At 42.2% G+C, this 18,955-nt stretch overlaps 1 pseudogene; it reads right to left on the bottom strand.

Moving 5' to 3' along the window:
- Positions 1–3,931: 3,931 nt before the first annotated feature.
- The window catches only part of LOC118498759, a 41,643-nt pseudogene continuing 26,619 nt past the window's right edge, over positions 3,932–18,955 (bottom strand).

Below are 18,955 nucleotides of genomic sequence, written 5' to 3'. Positions count from 1 at the left end.
ATCTGTTTTTAAGCGCTCATGCAAATAGAGTGAGTCTACTTTGATAATCCAGGACAACCTTCCCATCTTAGGTCCGTAACCGTAATCACATCTACAAATTCCATTTTGCCTTGTAACATTTAACCGTTTCACAGGTTCTGAGGATTCAGGCATGGCCATCTTCGGGGGACCATTATTTTTCCCCTACTTATTATTCTGCCTCTGATTGGCCAAACTCAGACTCTAACTGAAGAAGGGCGGTGTTGACAAGGGCCTTCCTCTAGAGCAGGCGACTGAGAAGTAGATCTGGGGGTACGCAGACTTCGGATCACCACGTTACTGAACAGCAAGGTGGGGTCCTGCAGCCTGTCGCCACCCTCCAAGCAAAATTCCAGAGACAAAGCTTTGGTGATAAAGGAAAGAAGCCTTTGTTCAAAAGCTTCACAATTTTGGAATAACAGCTTTCCACATGCATTAGCCACTTAGGCCTACCAATTAAGGCTAACCTCTGTCAACACCTGAGTTCTCCTAGCATTCCTCCTGTTAGTTTTACCTGATTTCTATAGGGTAATTTACAAATTAAAACAACACAAGATACAGAAATTACACAATTTTGGGAGAATGGCAGGCTTCTGCCTCGGAGCCTGTCCCCTCTAGAACAGCTAAGGAGTTACCACCCAACCACCCTGTGCCCCGCCAGCCCGACCCCAGGCTGAGCCCAAGTTCCTTCATATTCAAAATACCGTAGGTTGGAAAACGCAGCCAGCTGCAGCATGATCATCCGCGCATCCTCGAGGAAGAAGTCCGGAGAGCCGGTGAGCCAGTCCACGCCCCACCCCAGAGCCAGAGAGTGCTTTTTTGTTTTTCAAATCTTCTCACCCATAATGCCAGACTCTGGAGGCTTTCAGCTTCTCAGCCAATCCCATCCCGGACTGTTTACCACTGCCTTGGGCAATCTCCTCCTCCGGCCCCTCCCTACTCCTTCCTAGTGACTTGATCAGATCTCTCCGAAACAGACACATTTTAAGGTAACAATACTTTTTCTTCTTAAACCAGGATTGGCTAAGCAAATAAATGGCCAGCTCCTAATTGCTGTCAAAAATAATGAATTAAGCCCATTTACTGAAAAAAAAAAAAAAAAAAAAAACCCAACAACAACAACAGTGATAACATACCTTGCAATAAGATTAATGCAACTATAATTCAATTGTCAATTGGCTTTCATTATCATTCCAACCCTGTTTTTCAAATGGGGGTCAATTAAAATTCTTATCTTCTGCACAAAAATATGAAGGTGAGAGCTAGCTCAGGCAGAGAAACAGCAGATGATTCCAGTCTTAAGAAATGCAGAGTTTAGCCCTGGCTGGCGTAGCTCAGTGGATTGAGCACGGGCTGGGAACCAAAGTGTCCCAGGTTCGATTCCCAGCCAGGGTACATTCCTGGGTTGCAGGCCATAACCCCCAGCAACCGCACATTGATGTTTCTCTCTCTCTCTCTCTTCCTCCCTTCCCTCTCTAAAAATAAATAAAATTAAAAAAAAAAAAAAAGAAATGCAGAGTTTGAATGGGAGATCCTGAATGTACAGTATATTCCTGGTCTAATCCCTCTGGATTAGGCCATCAAAATAAGCGCCAACTAACCCAGAGGTTCCTAGGATCTTTGCTGCTGTTGCAGAAGACTCAGCCAGTCACCAGACCCAGAATTGTCTTCAGCAGCGCGAATAAACTGTCACCAGGTGCTATCAAATTTCAGCAGTGATCAGGACAGATTAAAATGGCACCTTTGTACTTCTAGAGCCCTCAGCCACCTTGCTCTGCATTGCTCACCCTCAACCATTTCATCAATCACATACTGATGACTCCACTTTATACAGCTGAGTTTTTGGCTCCCACAAATCAAAGAGGGAGTATTTACAATGTTTCCAAACTCAAACTATCATTTTAGGTAAACACCTTCCAAAAGTTTCTTGCTTCTCATTAACAACTCTGTATGGCAACAGTATCTAAAAGTTCAACTTTGAACTCGGTGAAAGCAACACAAGAACTGTTGGAACAATGACAAGACTAGCACACAGAATGAGAACACTCTGCACAAGCCTAACTGCACACCCCAAGTTACCCACGCGGCAAGGAAGAGTTCTGCCACAGACACACAACCCCCTTCCTGGTGGAAACCCATAGCAAGGTTAATACAACTGAAAGTGGTCTGCTCTGGGCCACCTGTTTATTTCTCACTGTCCACATTTTACTGTGGCCTTCTGTTTTCTCTCACTAGATCTACAATAAGATGTCACTTTTTATATCCTTGGCCTTTTGCAGAAAGTCTCACACTTGGTTTTATGTGGTTGTTTAAAATTCACCTTAATGACAGGTCTCGAAGAAGTTTGTTCTCTCCAGCATACCCTACCCATGCAGACCTCTATTACCAAGTGCCTTAGGAAGGATGCTTCTCCCTGTTCTGCCTGCCCAGCAGCTTTCTCCTCCCTCTAGTATGAGTTCTTCGTGTCCTTTCTCCAGTCATCTGAAGAAAAGTCTCTCAGTCCTGCTCTTTGGTGTTTTTATAGTGCCAGCCACCGAAGGGTTAACTTCTCCTTTGGTGGGAAGAGAAATTTGCTGGTTGAGGTCTCCCTGAGAACCAATGCCTCTTAGGGCAGAAATTTGTGTTATGTGAAGTTTAAAATTCAGCACTTTGACATTTTTCCTGGCTGTTAAAACATAAGTTCTTTTTTAAATTTTATTTTAAAAATTACACACAGGAAACATTTCCTTCTTTGGTATACAGTTCTATGAGTTTTGACAAATAAATAGAGTACAACTGCCATGACAGTCAAGATTCAGAACAGTTCCATCATCCCCAAAACTCCTTTAGGCTCCCCTTTGTAATCAACCCCTCCCACCCCCTGGCCACTACTGACGATCTGTCCCTCCAGTTTTGCCTTTTTAAGAACAAAATGTAGCCCTGGCTGGCGTAGCTCAGTGGATTGAGCGCGGACTGGGAACCAAAGTGTCCCAGGTTCAATTCCCAGCCAGGGTACATTCCTGGGTTGCAGGCCATAACCCCCAGCAACCATACATTGATGTATTGATGTCTCTCTCCCTCTCTCTCTCTCTCTCTCTCTCTCTCTCTCTCTCCCCCTCCCTCCCTTCCCTCTCTAAAAATAAATAAATAAAATCTTAAAAAAAAAAAAGAACAATATGTAAGTGAAATCATGCCAGCATGTAGCCTGTTGAGTCTGATGTCCAACCATGACACCACAAAGGTGTCATGCCTTTGTGGCTGCAGTACCTTCGTTTATGTCTGCCTGGAGTCAAGTCTCCCTTTGTCTTCCTCTTATGAGGATGCACACGAATCTCCCCAACTCAAGATCCTTAATCACATCTGCAGTCCTTTTTTTTTTTTTTTTTTTTTTTTTTTGGCCATAGAAGGTAACATGCGTAAGTTTCAGGTTTAGGGACATGCTATCCTCCAGAGTGCCATTATTCAGCCTTCCACATATGGATAAGCCATGCATCACTTACCCATTCACCCATTGAAGGACATTTGGGTCATTTCCAGTTTGAGGTAATTATGACTATAGCTGCCATAAATATTTGCATGAAGGCTTTCGTGGGAACGTAAGTTTTCACAGCTCTTAGATAAATGCCTAAAAATGCAATTGCTAGGTCAAATAGTAGCATATGTCCAATGTTATAAGAAACTGTTAAACTGTTTCCAAAGTGGTGGTACCATTTTGCACTCCCACTGGCAGTGTATGAGAGTTCCAATTCCTCCACAGTCTTGGCAACTTTTGGTACTGTCAGTTTTTCTGATTTTAGTCATACTAGTAGGTGTCGAGTAGCATTTCCTTATGATTTTAATTTGTATATCCCTAATGACAGTAATGTTGGCCATCTTTTCATGTGTTCAACTGTGTGTGTGTGTGCTAAAAGGAATTTTATTGGGTGTCAGGGGTTCAGATGAGATCCAGGAAGATACCATCCTCTGTGACACTGGGCTGCTGAGGTACCCAGTTCCCCACTCAGCAGCGTCTGAGCTGGCAATGGAGCCTGTAGGGAAGCTCTGTAGGCCAGGGCTGAGTGGATGGTAGGTGCAGGAGAAGGAACCCCAGATGGGGCTGCCCACAGCCCTGGTGTCCTGCAGCAGCAATGCAGTGGCTCCTAGTGGCTGGAGGTGGTAGAGATAAGCCTGCAGTGGGGGTGCCCTGGTCGGGGGCAGCAGTAGGTTGAGGAGGAGGCTCTGCAGTTGGGTGCTGGCCCCAGGGTTCTGGGGCTGAAGGACATGTCCAGTAGGAGGAGGACTGGTAGCTGCTTCAGGAGGGCCTTGAACCATGCCTGGGGGTGTCTGGGCAGCACCCTGGGGCTCTGGCTGCCCTGCAGCCACAGACGTCCCCACTATGCCCTGAGGCTTATGCCATGGTGGGCAGAGCTGGAGAAGATTCTGTGAAGGCCTTGCCTGGTCCTCCAGAATGGGGCCCATGGCATGGCAGGGCGGGGGGGGGGGGGGGGTGTAGGGGAGAGTGCTTGCTGCTCCAGCTCCTGTGGCTGAATCTGCTAGTTGTTGGCAATAACCTATCTGCCAGATACTGTTGATGACATTCTGGTGGAAGGGGGTGAGGCCCATGAAGATCTCCTTGGGAGTATAGCAGCATGAGTGGGCGCCCTCCCAGGGTCCATGTGGCTGACACGCACATAGCCCATGATGTGGTAGAGGACTTTGAGTGACTCAATGTTGAAAGGGAACTGGACCATGCTTGAGTTCTGGGACAAAGGGCCCAGAGTGGTCAGCAGCTGCTGGGGGACAGGCTGCAGGGTCAGCTTCTGGGACCACTGCTCTGTTTTAGGCTCGTGCTGCGATTCACATACACCTGGCAAGGCAGTGACCATGTGAGCTCCCGCTTTTTATCTATTGCACATGGGTGTGGGGCTGCCTTCTGTGTCTTCACTCTCCTTCTGGTCTCAATGTGGCTTCTTCTTTAAATCCCTAGTTGTAGGACGTCTATTCAGCTAGATTTCAACCAGTTCTGAACTGTAGTTCAGTTGTAATTTTGATGTGGTTGTGGGAGGAGGTGAGCACAGCCTTTGCTTATACTGCCATCTTGACTGGAAGTCCCCATGTGTTGAATTTTTAATGTTGCATCCTTTCCTATCCTCTCTCAGTTGGCTACATTTTTTACTTAGCTCTCTAAATGTGTTTTAGTAATGATCTAGAAATAATTAACCATTGAATTGGCAAAAACAGGAATGAAAACTACTGAGTAACTTCTAATGTAGAAAATTCTAACTAACAAAATGAGTCGATACAATATTCATAAAATATACACAACATTCATGTTAGCATGAGATGATTAATGAGATTGGTAAAGAGTATGTCTTTATACTAAAGACACATGTTCTTTTTCACCCTTATGAATCTGTTTGAATTAAGAATCTGTACGCCCTGTAATAATTTGGGAAGTGTTCTCTTTTAAAATGTGGGTGTAATATGATACATCTACCTCAGGAAGTCCATATAATTTAAGTCTCTAGGGCATGCATGGACCTGAAGTTTAATAAACAAAATCTGCTTAGAAACAAGTTTGTTAAGCATGGAAATTCTTCCTCTGAAACTGCCAGAAACTCTGAATATCGTTAGAGTCTGCCAAAGCACCTGTCTAGTAATAAGAGCCATTTGAGTATGAATCCATCTTCTGTCCAACGCCAAAATTCTCATGGACTTGTTCATGCATAAAACATGCCTTCGTGCTTCTAATAGCTTCAGGAAAATGTTCCTGTGCCAAAGAAATAAACGGGACAAGGCAACTACTTCAGGAGGCTTTAGAAGACAGGAGAAGTGAAGATCTTGATACAAAGGACTCAAGTGTAGAATATTATTCTTTTAAAAAATAATTAAAAGATTTTATATGGCAAGGATAGTAACAAATGGTATTGCAGAGCTCTGTGACATGTTAATAAAAGTAATAATTATAGTAACTCTCCTTTATTGCATATCTGCAGTAATATGCCACACACTGTTATAGGTACTCAAGATAAATGAACTCATTTAGTACCACAGCTACCCCAAGAGTAGGTACTATTTCTGTCCCCATTTTATGGATGAAGAAACTGAGACCAAAGGGGTTAAGTAACTTGTCCAAGTTTCCAGCAGATGACCAGTAGTCAAGTGGAAGCAGACAGACTCCGTGACATCAGAGGACAGCTGCTGCCCAGAAGCTGTTACGTGGCTCCTGTGACCAGCCTGAAGACCGGCCTGGCTTGTGGAGCTTTTCAGAGTTCCCAGGTCCTGGCCCCAGGGCTCTGGTTCAGTGGGCCTGGAACCTGCACTGCTTTTTAGGTTCCCCAGGCAACCTGAGCATGAGCTGGGTTACCAACATCAGGTCAGTTTCCACTGTTTCTAGTCCCTCGTTTCTGGTTCCAGCATACCCTGAGGAGAGATCGCAGACTTTCTGGGGTGGTGGTGGCGGGAGGGGGGGGGGTGTTATTAAGTTCCTCCTCATGGTGATGAGAGGTTAAGTCAACACATATTCCGGGTCTTAGACATGTAATTTGTCAGAGGTGGGTTTCTATTTGTTTTAAAGATTTTAAATGCAATGAGTAAAAGTCAGGATTTATATTTTATTTATATATTTCTCACAACTGAGCTCATCAGCCATTAAAATTTTTAATTGTTACCCATATTGTACATCTGTATTTATTCCTACAGTAGGATGTATAACCTCATTATTATTGGGTCTCTCCCAAATGCTGGTGATAACCAAATTCATATTTCTTTTTTTTTAATTTTTTTTTATTTTAATCATTGTTCAAGTACAGTTTTCTCCCCCCTACTCCCATTCCAGCCCACCCACCCAACCCTCCCCCCTTCCCCCCATTACCCCCCACCCCTAGTTTTTGTCCATGTGTCCTCCAAATTTGTTCCTGTAAACCCTACCCATTCCCCCCTGAAACCAAATTCATATTTCTCCTCCAGACCTTGAACTCCTAGCCTGAATACCAAGTGGTATATTGGATGTTTCTTCCCGGAAAAGCCTCTCATTGAACATGTCTGAAACTGATCCCCACATACCACACCCAGGCCAAACCTGTTGCTAGTCCTACATTCCCTTTCTTGGCAATGGGCCTCACTCACCACCCACTCGGTAACACAAGCCAGGTGCTGGGAGCCACTTGGACTCCACTCTCTCTGCCACTTCCCACCACCCAGCGTTCACCTACTTTCCTCTCTCACGGCCTCCCATTCCTGCTGCTTTGAACTTGAATCAGTTGAAGTCCCCACCACCTCTTGCCTGGACAGGGCGGTGGTCTCCCAGCTCCCTATCTCTTGGCTGCACTGCTGCCAGAGCTCTGCTTTGTTTCTTTTCTTTCTTTTTGTTGAAGAAAGTGTCTACTTTTGGATCCAAGCCTAACTTTCCTTTAAACTGTGGTATGTCAAATATATAGCTGAAAAAATAGAATAATATAACAAACAGCTGTGTTTTGAATACCAGTTTTATCAAAATCTTGACCTTGTCATGTTTGCAATTTTATTTTTTAATGAACTTATATAGGCATAGATACTTTAGCCCACCCGACCAGCTTGCCCCACATCCCAACACACTCTAGTGAATTTGCTATTAAGCTCATGTATGTTTCATGCTTTCTCATGCTATGAACTGATAAAAAACAAAAACAAAAACAAAAACTTCAGCCCTGGCTGGTGTGGATTGCTCCGTGGATTGAGCGCTGGCCTGCAAACCAAAGGGTTGCCAGTTCAATTCCCAGTCAGGGCTCATGCCTGAGTTGCAGGCCAGGTCCCCAGTGGGGGGTCATGCAAAAGGCAACCACACACTGATGTTTCTCTCCATCTCTTTCTCCCTCCATTCCCCTGTCTAAAAATATGATAAATAAAATCTTTAAAAAACACACACACACTTCAAGCATCGCTTTGTAGGTTTTTAAACTTTGCTGAAATGACATCATACTGCATGTACTCTGCAACTGCTTTCTTCACTCAATTTTACTTTTCTTCCTGTTGACACGCGTTGCCCTAATTCATTCATTTCAACTACCATGTGGTATTCCATTAGGTGACTATGCCACAAATTATTTATTTAGTTCCCGTTGAAGGATGCTTAGGATTTTTCGCTAATGCAAAAAGTGCACCATTACTCTCTCTGAGCAGATGTTCGAGAGTTTCTCCAGGCTGTATTCTCAGGAGTGGCATTCCTTTCCCTGTCCCCTGAGCCAGGGAGACAAATAGTTTCCTGCCTCCCTGTCTCTAATCTGCACCGCTGCCAGAGTAATTTTTCTCAAGTGCAGCGCTGATCCCGTCACTCCCTTGCCTAAGTCCCTTGGATGGAACAAAGCTGCCATTCCTCAGCACAGCATTCGCGGCCCTGGCGCTCTGCCCCGCCCCTTCCCCTGCCTTCACTCGGAACTGAACTGCGCTCTGCTCCCCACAGGCTGGGTGCGCGTCCGACCCCCTTGCACATCCTTCTCTCTTTCTGGGACTGCCAGGCCCTCTCCCCTTCCCCTCCATTTTTCCTAGCAAGAAACACCTATTTTCCTGAGCCTCCTACTCACTGAAACATTTTCTCGCCTGCCAGAGGTCACCAGTTTGAATCCCATCCAGCTTCGAGACTGACTAACTTGGGCAAATTTGAACCCTCTCTGAGCGCAGTGTTCTCATCGGCAAAATGACGATCATAATGACACCTACCGCATATGCCTGTCGTGAGGGTTAAATCTGGTTATTGATATTGACTTTGGTTATTACATTTGCCCTTTGATTTAGAGCACTTCACACAGTGCTTGCCAATAAATGTTAGCTCTGCATCATTTATCTATTCAAGTTTTTTATTAGAATTATTTCTCTTTGTTGCTGTTAGTTATTTTCTTACATATTTCCCTCACTCTACTAACCATCTGAGAACATATCTAATTCACCCTTTAATCACCAGCACAGGGCCTGACATAGAAAAGGCATATAATAAATATTGAGTAAATAAATCAATATTTGGGTTCTCAGACCTGCTAGTTTAAAAAAAAAGATTCAATACCTCATTATAGATGGTATCATATTTCCACAGAAAAATACAAATTCTAATGACCTGATTTTCATTTCCCTTTACTATCAGGGCTTTCTCACAATAGCTTCCTGCCTCATTTCTCTAGGTTGGTAATGATTTATGCAAGCTGGCCAGGAAATAGTATTAAGAAACTTATTTTGCCACTTCACTATTACCTAAGGAAAGGATTTACTTAAAACAAAAACCCTAAGCACCATCGTTCATTTGATTTTCTTGCTCACTTACAACCTTACGGAGGCATGAATTAGTGCTGAGAATGTCGATGAAAAGGCAGGGACAAATTCTGAAATCTGAAGATCTATGAACGTAGGTTCTTCACTAGAAATTGCAAATAAAAATGCTTCTGCCCTGGAAGGGGGAGTGATTGGAAATGAGAGATGGGGAGGGAGACAACATCCTCTACTTTAGCCCTCTTTCTTCTGTCTCCGTCTCCTTCAGCCCTGGGAAACCCAGAGCAAACCTCAGGACAGGGCATTGCAGGGCTCCTGCAACATTGCAGCCGGCCCCTGCGGCCGCCTTCCTGCAGGACAGCGACCCGACGTGCCCCCGCCCCTCCCCCACCCCTCCGGCCTGCTAGCCGCCTCCCTCCAGCTGGTTTCTGCCCTCTGCATCCCCCACTCCCACCCCCAGCAGCATTCCTGCCTCAGAGACAGCTCTCCCAAAGCAAATTGCCACTCTGCCTTTTGAAATTCAAATTTGATGGGCTGTTCTATATTTTTATTTGCTCAATCCAGTAGCTCTAAACAGAGGCCTCTTAATTCCAGGGATAGTAAATCCTACCCTACACCCAGGGTGGCGCCAGTACTGAACCAGTCATGATCTTCTTACTCCCCCTGGTTAACGACTGGTCTGATCATGGTTGATTACCTAGCTATGACTCTTGAGATGAAGGGGAAATCTATTGAAAAGAAAAGTCATACGGACAAGCCCTATACTTTACCCTCTTCTTCCTGCCTTGAAGACAAAAGTCAGAGGCACAACAGTTATCTTTTCACCACGAGGCAGCAAACATAGGGAAAATGAATGATCTAGTCCGGTGGTCCTAAGAGAACTGCCCAAGGACCCCTGCGGTTCCCTCATGCCCTTCCAGGGGTTCTCACAATCACCCTTTTTCCAACTCTCATCTCTATGAGGGCCAGATTTCCTTCATATACTTCACCCAAACGCCCATGGCCCAACAGATTGACTGCAGAAAGGGGTATGAGAATCTAGCTGTTTATTAAGCCAGACATAAGAGAGATTTGTAAAACAATGCCAATCTTTTCACTGATTTCCTTTTTTGTTCTGGAAGTATAGTTATTTTTCACAAAAGTATGTTAATATGTGATGGGTTTATTATTTTCAAATCAACTAATAATTTTTTAATCTATTAAGTTCTCCAGTATGGTAAATATCCACAGATAGAACCCACATAAACAAAACTTCCTTGGGGGATCCTTCAATAATTTTTAAGCCTATAAAGAGGTTGTAGGCCCAAAAGTCTGAGGCCCACTGACCCAGACAGGGGTCCTGACAACTTCAGCTACTCAACTGCTGTTAGCAACTACCAGCCCCTGGAATTCTTGTGATGATGAGAAACATTAACCCGTTTGCCTCCTGCAGCTGATCACAACCTCGAACGATTTCTGAGCTAATTCAACAATGAGTGGTCATTAATGAGGCACTTTTTAAAACCAATCAATTGGAAAGATAGTCTTAATTACCTGTGGTTATTGACTAGTAATAAAATGAAGTAGTAAAATGACAAGGTCATAACTATGTGAAATATGATTTACAGAAAGAACAAGACAAATTGAAATCTTTCAAAGACACAAAAGGGTAACTTTGGAAATTTGCCTCATGATTTTCACTGATAGTCTCCTTACCTCTTAGACAGATATCTTCAAAATAAATATTTAGTGCTTGTATTAAATATGTGGGATTAAATACAGAATAATTGAGAACAGAGTATGTCTTCTATAGTTCCTACCTAAAGAATGCACCTTGAAGGCTTTTGGGACTTTATTTACATTCTTTGATCTTGAAGCTTCTTCATTACAGATAGTATCATTGGGCTCTTTTTTCCTTTTGCTTTTCTGACCTCCTTGTTTCTGACACATGATAACTGCCTATTCTTATAACACACCTGTGCCTTTCTTACGCTGTTAGCCTTTATACCTGCACCTTAGAGCATCCATTCATACAGCATTAGCAATGAGGCTTAAGTGTTACCCTGGTTATATGAAATATTTTTAATCCTTCCTCATTTTAAGAACAAAGGCACAACTTCCTGTCACCTCTACAACAGTGGGGAATAAAGCAAATATTTTAGTGCATTTTTAGATAGCAGCATTAAAACTAAAAAAGATATAAAGCTGGTCCTGATTTTGATGGAAACTGCTCATTAAAGTATTTGGGCGTGGAGAGAAGATAAAAGGATTACATTCAGAGCTGCTATATTTTAAAAAAAACACTTACCAGTACGAATTCCCCCTTAGCTCATTAAACTGATAAAAAGCAGCCCAAATTCGACATGTTTTTGAAAATTATCTGTTTGCTCTGGAAGGAGCATACAACTATCTCATTCAAATCCTATAAATGCTCACAGGTGAAATGTAGCAAGTCTGGCATTACATGAAAAATTGTTAACCAGCTTCATCTGTTGAGAGCCCCATAATTTTCATGGACTAGTTTAGAATGAAAAATCAACCATTGTCTTCACTTTGCATTCTAAAATAATTATCATTACCCTGGCTGGTGTAGCTCAGTGGATTGAGCACTAACTTGCAAACCAAAAGGTCACAGGTTTGATTCCCAGTCAGGACACATGCCTGGGATTCAGGCCAGGTCCCCAGTAGGGGGTGTGTGAGAGGCAACCACACATTGATGTTTCTCTCTCCTTTCCTCCCCCTCTCTCTTAAAATAAATAAAACCTTTAAAAATAATAATAATAAAATAATTATCATAGACATTATACATCTTCCTGTATACTAATAAGAAACCTTGGGAAAGTTGGTCTTTTTAAAAGCTTTAATCATTTTTTTATTGTGGTAAAACAACCAAAAAATGTACCATCTTAACCATTTTTAAGTGTATAGCTTGCTAGTGTGAAGTACGTCGATGCTGTTGTGCAACCAATCTCCAGAATTTCATCTTGCAGAACTGAAACTTGAAGCTCATTGAACAGTAGCTCCACTTTTTCCTCTTCTCCCAAGCTGCTGGCCAGCACCATTTTCTTTTTATGAGTTTGACTATTCTAGATACTGCATATAAATGAAACTATACATTAATATTTTGTGATTGACATATTTCACTCAGTGCAATGTACTCACGGTTCACCCATGTGGTAGCATGTGTCAGAATTTCCTTCCTTTTTGAAATCTTACCTTTTGTGACAGCGTGGATGGACCTGGAGATTATGCTAAATGAAATAAGCCAGTCAGAGAAAGACAAATACCATACGATCTCACTTATATGTGGAATCTAATGAACAAAATAAATCGGTGAACACATAGAAGCAGGGGCATGAACCCATGGGACAGACCGACCGCTGCCAGAGGGGAGGGCGGAAGGGGGCCGTGTGAAAGAAGGTGAAGGGCTGAGCTAGAGGATATACATGCACAACACACAGACACAGACAACAGTGTGGGGATGGCCAGAGGGAAGGGGGACGGGCTGGGTGGAGGTGGCAAAGGAGGGGAAATGGGGAGATCTATAATAGTGTCACCAATAAAATAAAAAAAGAAAAAGAATTTCATGTGCTTATTGGCCATTTGTACATCTTCTCTGGTGTAATGTAATTTCTTAGACACACATTTTCTAATTATTGACCCTCAATAATAATAATAATGGGACTTAATCTATTAGCATGTAATCAGTACCTTCTACTGTGCCTAATACACCATATGTATGCCAGCTAAGACAGCTGAGGTGACAATGGAAATGAAGTTTCTCACATGGAGGCAGTAAGATGGGAATCTTCCAGGCAGCTGAGATTGGAAGTTGTTGTCTTCCTGAAACTCTTCCAGCTTCCAAGCACTTGCAGAAAGCAATTGATGGCCATCATTCAGGGGCAGGCGTTTCCTGGCAGCTGCAGCGAGGATTTCACAGAATTAGAGTCACATATATTATAACAAGAGCCATAAAAATGCCGTCCTTAGATACTCTGTACTTTAAATTTGCACTCTGAGCAATTTCAGACAGGGAAACAAAGGATTCCTTGCAATGGGGGCTTCTGTTCTGACAGTAGAAAGTGATGCGGTCATCATTTAGTACGCACAGGTCTGAGGACAAGCAGACAAGGGGGTGGCCCAGAACCAAGGCAGGCACATTGTCTGTGGCCCAGCTGCCTTATGCTCTCACCAATATCTGAAGGCTACAGGGTCCCAGAGTCACTTAATCATAAATTTATTCATCAGCTATGAACACACAGCCCACCATGTGCCAGATGCTGGTTTAGGACCACAAAGGTGAACAAAACATGTCCCTGGAACCTTAGCACTATGTGTTATTGGAAGAGGTAGAAAATCAATGATCAAAAACATAATTTTGAGTTGGGGATAAGTACTTCATAGAAAACAAAAATTTTAAAAGAGTCATTTGATTATACCTATAAACTATTATAACTCTATACACAGTACAGAGTTATATCTAAGCTATATTTGTACATAATTTATTCCATAATACAGAGTCAATCATCTCAACTAATCTTCCTATTTTCTTTAAAGCCCTAAGAATATAAGTTTTATTAAAGAGAGTAAGCTGAGCCCAAGAGAGCCCGCCGGTGCCCAGAGTCTGTGCCCAGCAAGCAGCCCTCTCGGAATGAAGCCTGATGTGGAAAATAATCAGGGAGAAATGCACTGTTAAGTGAAAAAGGAACAGGTTGAAAATATAAGAGTCACAATATAGAGAAGACAAGCCACAGACTGAGAAAAAGTATTTGCTAAAGACACATCTGATGAAGGACTATTATTCAGAATAGACAAAGATCTCTTAAAACTCAGTAACAAGAAAACAAATGGCCTGATTAAAAAAATGGGTGAAAGATTTTAACAGACATCTCACTCAAGAAGACATACAGATGGTAAGTGAGCCTATGAAAAGGTGCCCCACGTTATGTCATCAGAGAAATGCAGATTAAAACAACAACCAGGTACCACTACTGGATAGGAAAAACTCAGTTCTCCTTCTGTGTGTCTCTTTTACTCTCACACTACTGCCACACTCACACCACTTCCTACACCAGATGCGGGGTGGGGGTTCCCCAAGCAGGCAATTCTGCGCAACACCAGCTGGGTGTTCTACAATTCAACTCAAGTCTAACACTATCTACCTGGAGATAACATCAGATCCCTCAGGTTAAGGGCTCCACCCCACATGACTGTCCCCACGGAACTTCAGGTGCCAATAGCAGTCACCTGTGCTTCTGACCAATCCAGAGATATAAATTAGAGGTTTCCAACCCTCCCCCCCTTCAGGTTTGGTAGATTCACTGGAGTGGCTCACAGAACTCAGGCAAGCAATTTATGTAGTGTTTACCAGTTTATTATAAAAGGATGTGATAAAGGAGATAGATAGTCATCCGGGTGGAAGAGATTCGTTAGGGCAAGGTCTGTGGAAAGGCTGAGGGGAGCTCCCATACCCTCTCTCGTGAGACCGCTCTCACTGCAGCTCCGTGTGATCACCAGCCCGGAGGCTCTGTGAGCCACCTACCTTTGGGATTTTTATGGAGACTTCATCACATGGGTAGGCCTGATTGATCATTAACTGCATTTCCAGCCCCCCTTCCTGCTTGGAGAATGGGAGGCAGGGCTGAAATTTTCAAGCTTCTAATCATGGCTTTGTCTTTCCGGTGACCAGCCCCCATCCAGGAGCCCACCAAGACCTACCTCATTAGAACAAAAGACACTCCTATTACCCAGGAAATTCCAAAGGATTTAGGAGCCCTGTGTCAGGAACTAGGGTCAAAGGCCAACTATTAGAACAAAAGATGTTCCCTGTGCTCTTATCACTTAGAAAATTACAAGGCTTCTCAGACCTCTGTGCCAAGAACCAGGGGCTAAGATATATATAATACAATATATATTATTATATTGTATAATATTATATTATTATATATAATAAATATTATTATATATATAATACAAAAATAATTGTATATTTTACAATTACATATCTATTAAAGTTATCAAAATCCAAAACACTGACACCAAATGGTTGCAAGGATGTGGAGCAACAGTAACAGAAAACTAGTGGGAAACACCCTGGCTGGTGTGGCTCAGTGGATTGAGTGGCCCCTGTGAACCAAAGGTCACTGGTTTGATTTCTAGTCAGGGCACATGCCTGGGATGCGGGCCAGGTTCCCAGTGGGGACACACAATAAGCAACCACACACTGATGTTTCACTCCCTCTTTTTCTCCTTCCCTTCCCCCTCTCTAGAAATAAAGTCTTTCTCTTTTTTTATCTATATGAGATGACATATATTAACTAAATTTACTGTGTTAATTATTTCACAATATATATACAGGCAAGTCACTTGCTATGCACCTTCATCTTATACAGCACTGTATGTCCATTATATTTTAATAAAACTAGAAAAAAAGAAAAAATGATAAAGTCACTTTGGAAGATAGTTTGGCAGTTTCTTGCAAAATTAAACATACTCTTACCATAAGATTCAGCAATTAGTTTCCTCAGTATTTGCCCAAATGAATCAAAAACTTATGTTCACACAAAATCCTACACATGTATGCTTATAGGAGCTTTATTCATAATTGCCAAAACTTGGAAGCAACCAAAATGTTTTTAATAGGATAAATAACTGGTACATCCAGACAATGGAATATAATTTGGTGCTAAAAAGAAATGGGCTATCAAACCATGAAAAGATATGGAGGAAACCTAAATACACATTACTAACTGAAAGAAGCCATTCTGAAAAGGCTACAGACTGTATATGACATTTCAGAAAAGGCGAAACTATGGAAACAGTAAAAAAGATTAGTGTTTGCCAGGGGCTAGAGGGGAGGAGGGATGAGCAAACAGAACATGCAATACTTTTAAGGAAGTGAAACTATTCCATACGATATTACAATGGTAGATCCAGGTCACTATACAGTTGTCAAAACCCATAGGATGTACAGCACCAAGCATGAGCCTAAATGTAAGCTATGAACTTGGTGATAATGGTGCATCAGTGCAGGTTCATCCGTTATAACAGACATACCACACTGGTGGAGGATGTAGATAGAGGAGGAGGGGGTGTGTGTGTGTGTCTGAAAGCAGGAAGTACATGAGAAATTTCTATACCTTCTGCTCTGTTTTCTTGTGTATCTACAACTGCTCAAAAGAATAAAGTTCATTAATTATATAACAATAACACAGTGCCTGAATTCCTGGCCTGTATACCTGTATAAGTATCTGTATAAGTATCTGAGCTCTTTAAAGAAATGCACTGCTCGATATACTATGAAGAACTCAGAGCGAGAGACAAATAACGTGATTGATGGATTTGCAGTGCGACACTCAGGCAGTGATTAGCATCCATTGCCATTCTGCAGCAGGCACTGCTCTAAAAGCTTTACATTAAGTTCTCACCAACAACCAAATGAAGCATATAGTCACACAGCAGTCATCTAAAGTAAAACTTCATTTAAAACATGTACTGACATTGAGTAACACATCATGTGATGAGGATGGGGTGGGGGGGCAGAAATGCACTGTGCTACCTGGTTGGTACCACCTTCACAGAAAGCGTTTGACACCATCCGATCAACCTTGCATACCCTTTAGTCCATCAATTCTAATTATAAGAATGTATCTTACAGATTTACTCACTCTTAATTTAAAAAGATACATGTACAAAAATATTCATTGCAGCACCATTTATACTAGACAAACACTATACACACCTATCAAAATGACTAAGATAAAAACAACTGACAATACCAAATGCTGGCAAGTATGTATGTACAGTGTTGGGCAAAAGTAGATTCACAGTTATGAATATACAAAACACAAAGTTTATTTTTGTATTACCATTTATTAATTATTATATTATTTTCCACACAAACCATTGTAAATGTACTTTTGTTCCTCCCTGTATTGCTGGTGGGGAAGCAAAGTGGTATAGTCACTTTGGGCAATAGGTTGGCTATTGCTTATTAAGTAGAACCTAAATTTCCTATAAAAGCCAGTAATCCCACTCCTAGGTGTTTAACCTTACGTCCACATAAAAGCCAGCATGTAATAATAGCAGATTTATCCCTAATTGCCTCCAGCTGGAAACAACCCAATATCTTAGGACTAGTGAATAGATAAATAAAAGGTAATATATCCACACAATGGAATATTACTCAGTAATAAAAGGAACCAGTAACTGATACACACATACCATGGATAAAGCTCAATTACACTGTGTGAAATAAACCAGACTCAAAAGGCTACATTCTGCATGATTCAATTTATATGGCATTTTGGAAAAGGCAAAATAGGGACAGAAAGCAGATCAGTGGCTTCCAGGGGCCAGCATGAAGTGTAGGTGACCATCTACGGAGCTGCATCAGGGAGTCTTTGGAGTGATGGAACTGTTCTCATCTTGGTTATGGTTATATGACTGTATGTGTCTACCAAAATCCACAGAGTTATACACATAAAAGGGTGAACTTCACTGCGCTATACTGCAGTCAACTTGACTTATAAAGAAATATTGGAAATATCAATATAATTAGTGAGGGGTTAAGCAAATTATGGTAAAGCCATAAATAAAATACTGTGGTCATTCGAAAGAAGAGGGAGTTTTAAACATATAAATAAATGATAACCATCAAGATGTACACATATAAATTTTTAAAAGCACAGCCCAGTAGACAGTGTCATCAACAGCTTAAACGGAAATACCAAGTATTGGTTTGCATATAAATGCGGGTACCTCTGAAAGATATGCAGGAATGAATACAAAAACTGCTCTTGAGGAGGGAGAAATGGATGACTACAGGTTAGCGGTCAGAGAGACTTGTTTTTTAATCTGTAAGATAATTTCAATTTAAAATTTTAATTATGAGCAAGTGCAGCCTGATAGCACCTCCTGTAAGCTGCACTGAGTATCCCTTATTTGCTGTCCTGGGAACTCTGGGCCGTACTCCACAGGCTGTAGATGCTCTCAGCTGGGCTGGCAGATTAATGTTGGAAACCGGAGAGGGTTAACACCTCCCTGGATGAATGAGTGATGGGAGCCAGTGGAAAATGTGTGTCTCGAGTGGACATTTCTGAAGCACACGCTCCATAGGTCCTCAGAGTGTCTCCAGTGGGACTGAGCCCCCGTTGCCAGGAGTGGGAAGCAGTGCAATACTTCATCATTGTATTGGCTTTGCCTCCTTCCCTATTTCACTCTTCGCAATCCTCCCAACTCCAGTTTGGTGGAATTCTTCCCTAAATAAACTACTTGCATGGTACATAAAAAGTAAATAAAATGCATGGTATAATTCCATGTTTGTTTTTAAATTATGGTTATTTCATTAATGCGATGTTAAAGGAGGGAAGAAGACTAACAAGGCTAGGCAGTCTCACCCTGGGGTTCAGATTGAAGGCTCTGAAGTTGGAGTGGCTGACTGGGGTCGCAGTTCTACATCTTCTCACTGTGGTCCTAAGTAAGTGAGCCCCTCTATCCATAAAAATAGGATAAGTAATAGTATTTCACTTATACCAGGGGTGTCAAAGTCGTTTTCACCGGGAGCCACATCAGCTTCACGTCTGCCTTCAAAGGGCGAAGGTAACTTTAGGACAGTATAAACGTGACCACTCCTTAACCTTAACTAGGGGCAAGGAGCTCTACATTCGGCCCTTTGAAGGCAAACAAGAGCCGACGTGGCCTCCAGTGAAAAGTTGGAACAAGCTTAATTTATGTTAAAAATGTGTACAAGCTTGTAAACTGA

The sequence above is a fragment of the Phyllostomus discolor genome, chromosome 1, assembly GCF_004126475.2.
Source record: "Phyllostomus discolor isolate MPI-MPIP mPhyDis1 chromosome 1, mPhyDis1.pri.v3, whole genome shotgun sequence".
NCBI lineage: Eukaryota > Metazoa > Chordata > Mammalia > Chiroptera > Phyllostomidae > Phyllostomus > Phyllostomus discolor.
This window is presented reverse-complemented; position numbering and strand designations above follow the sequence as displayed.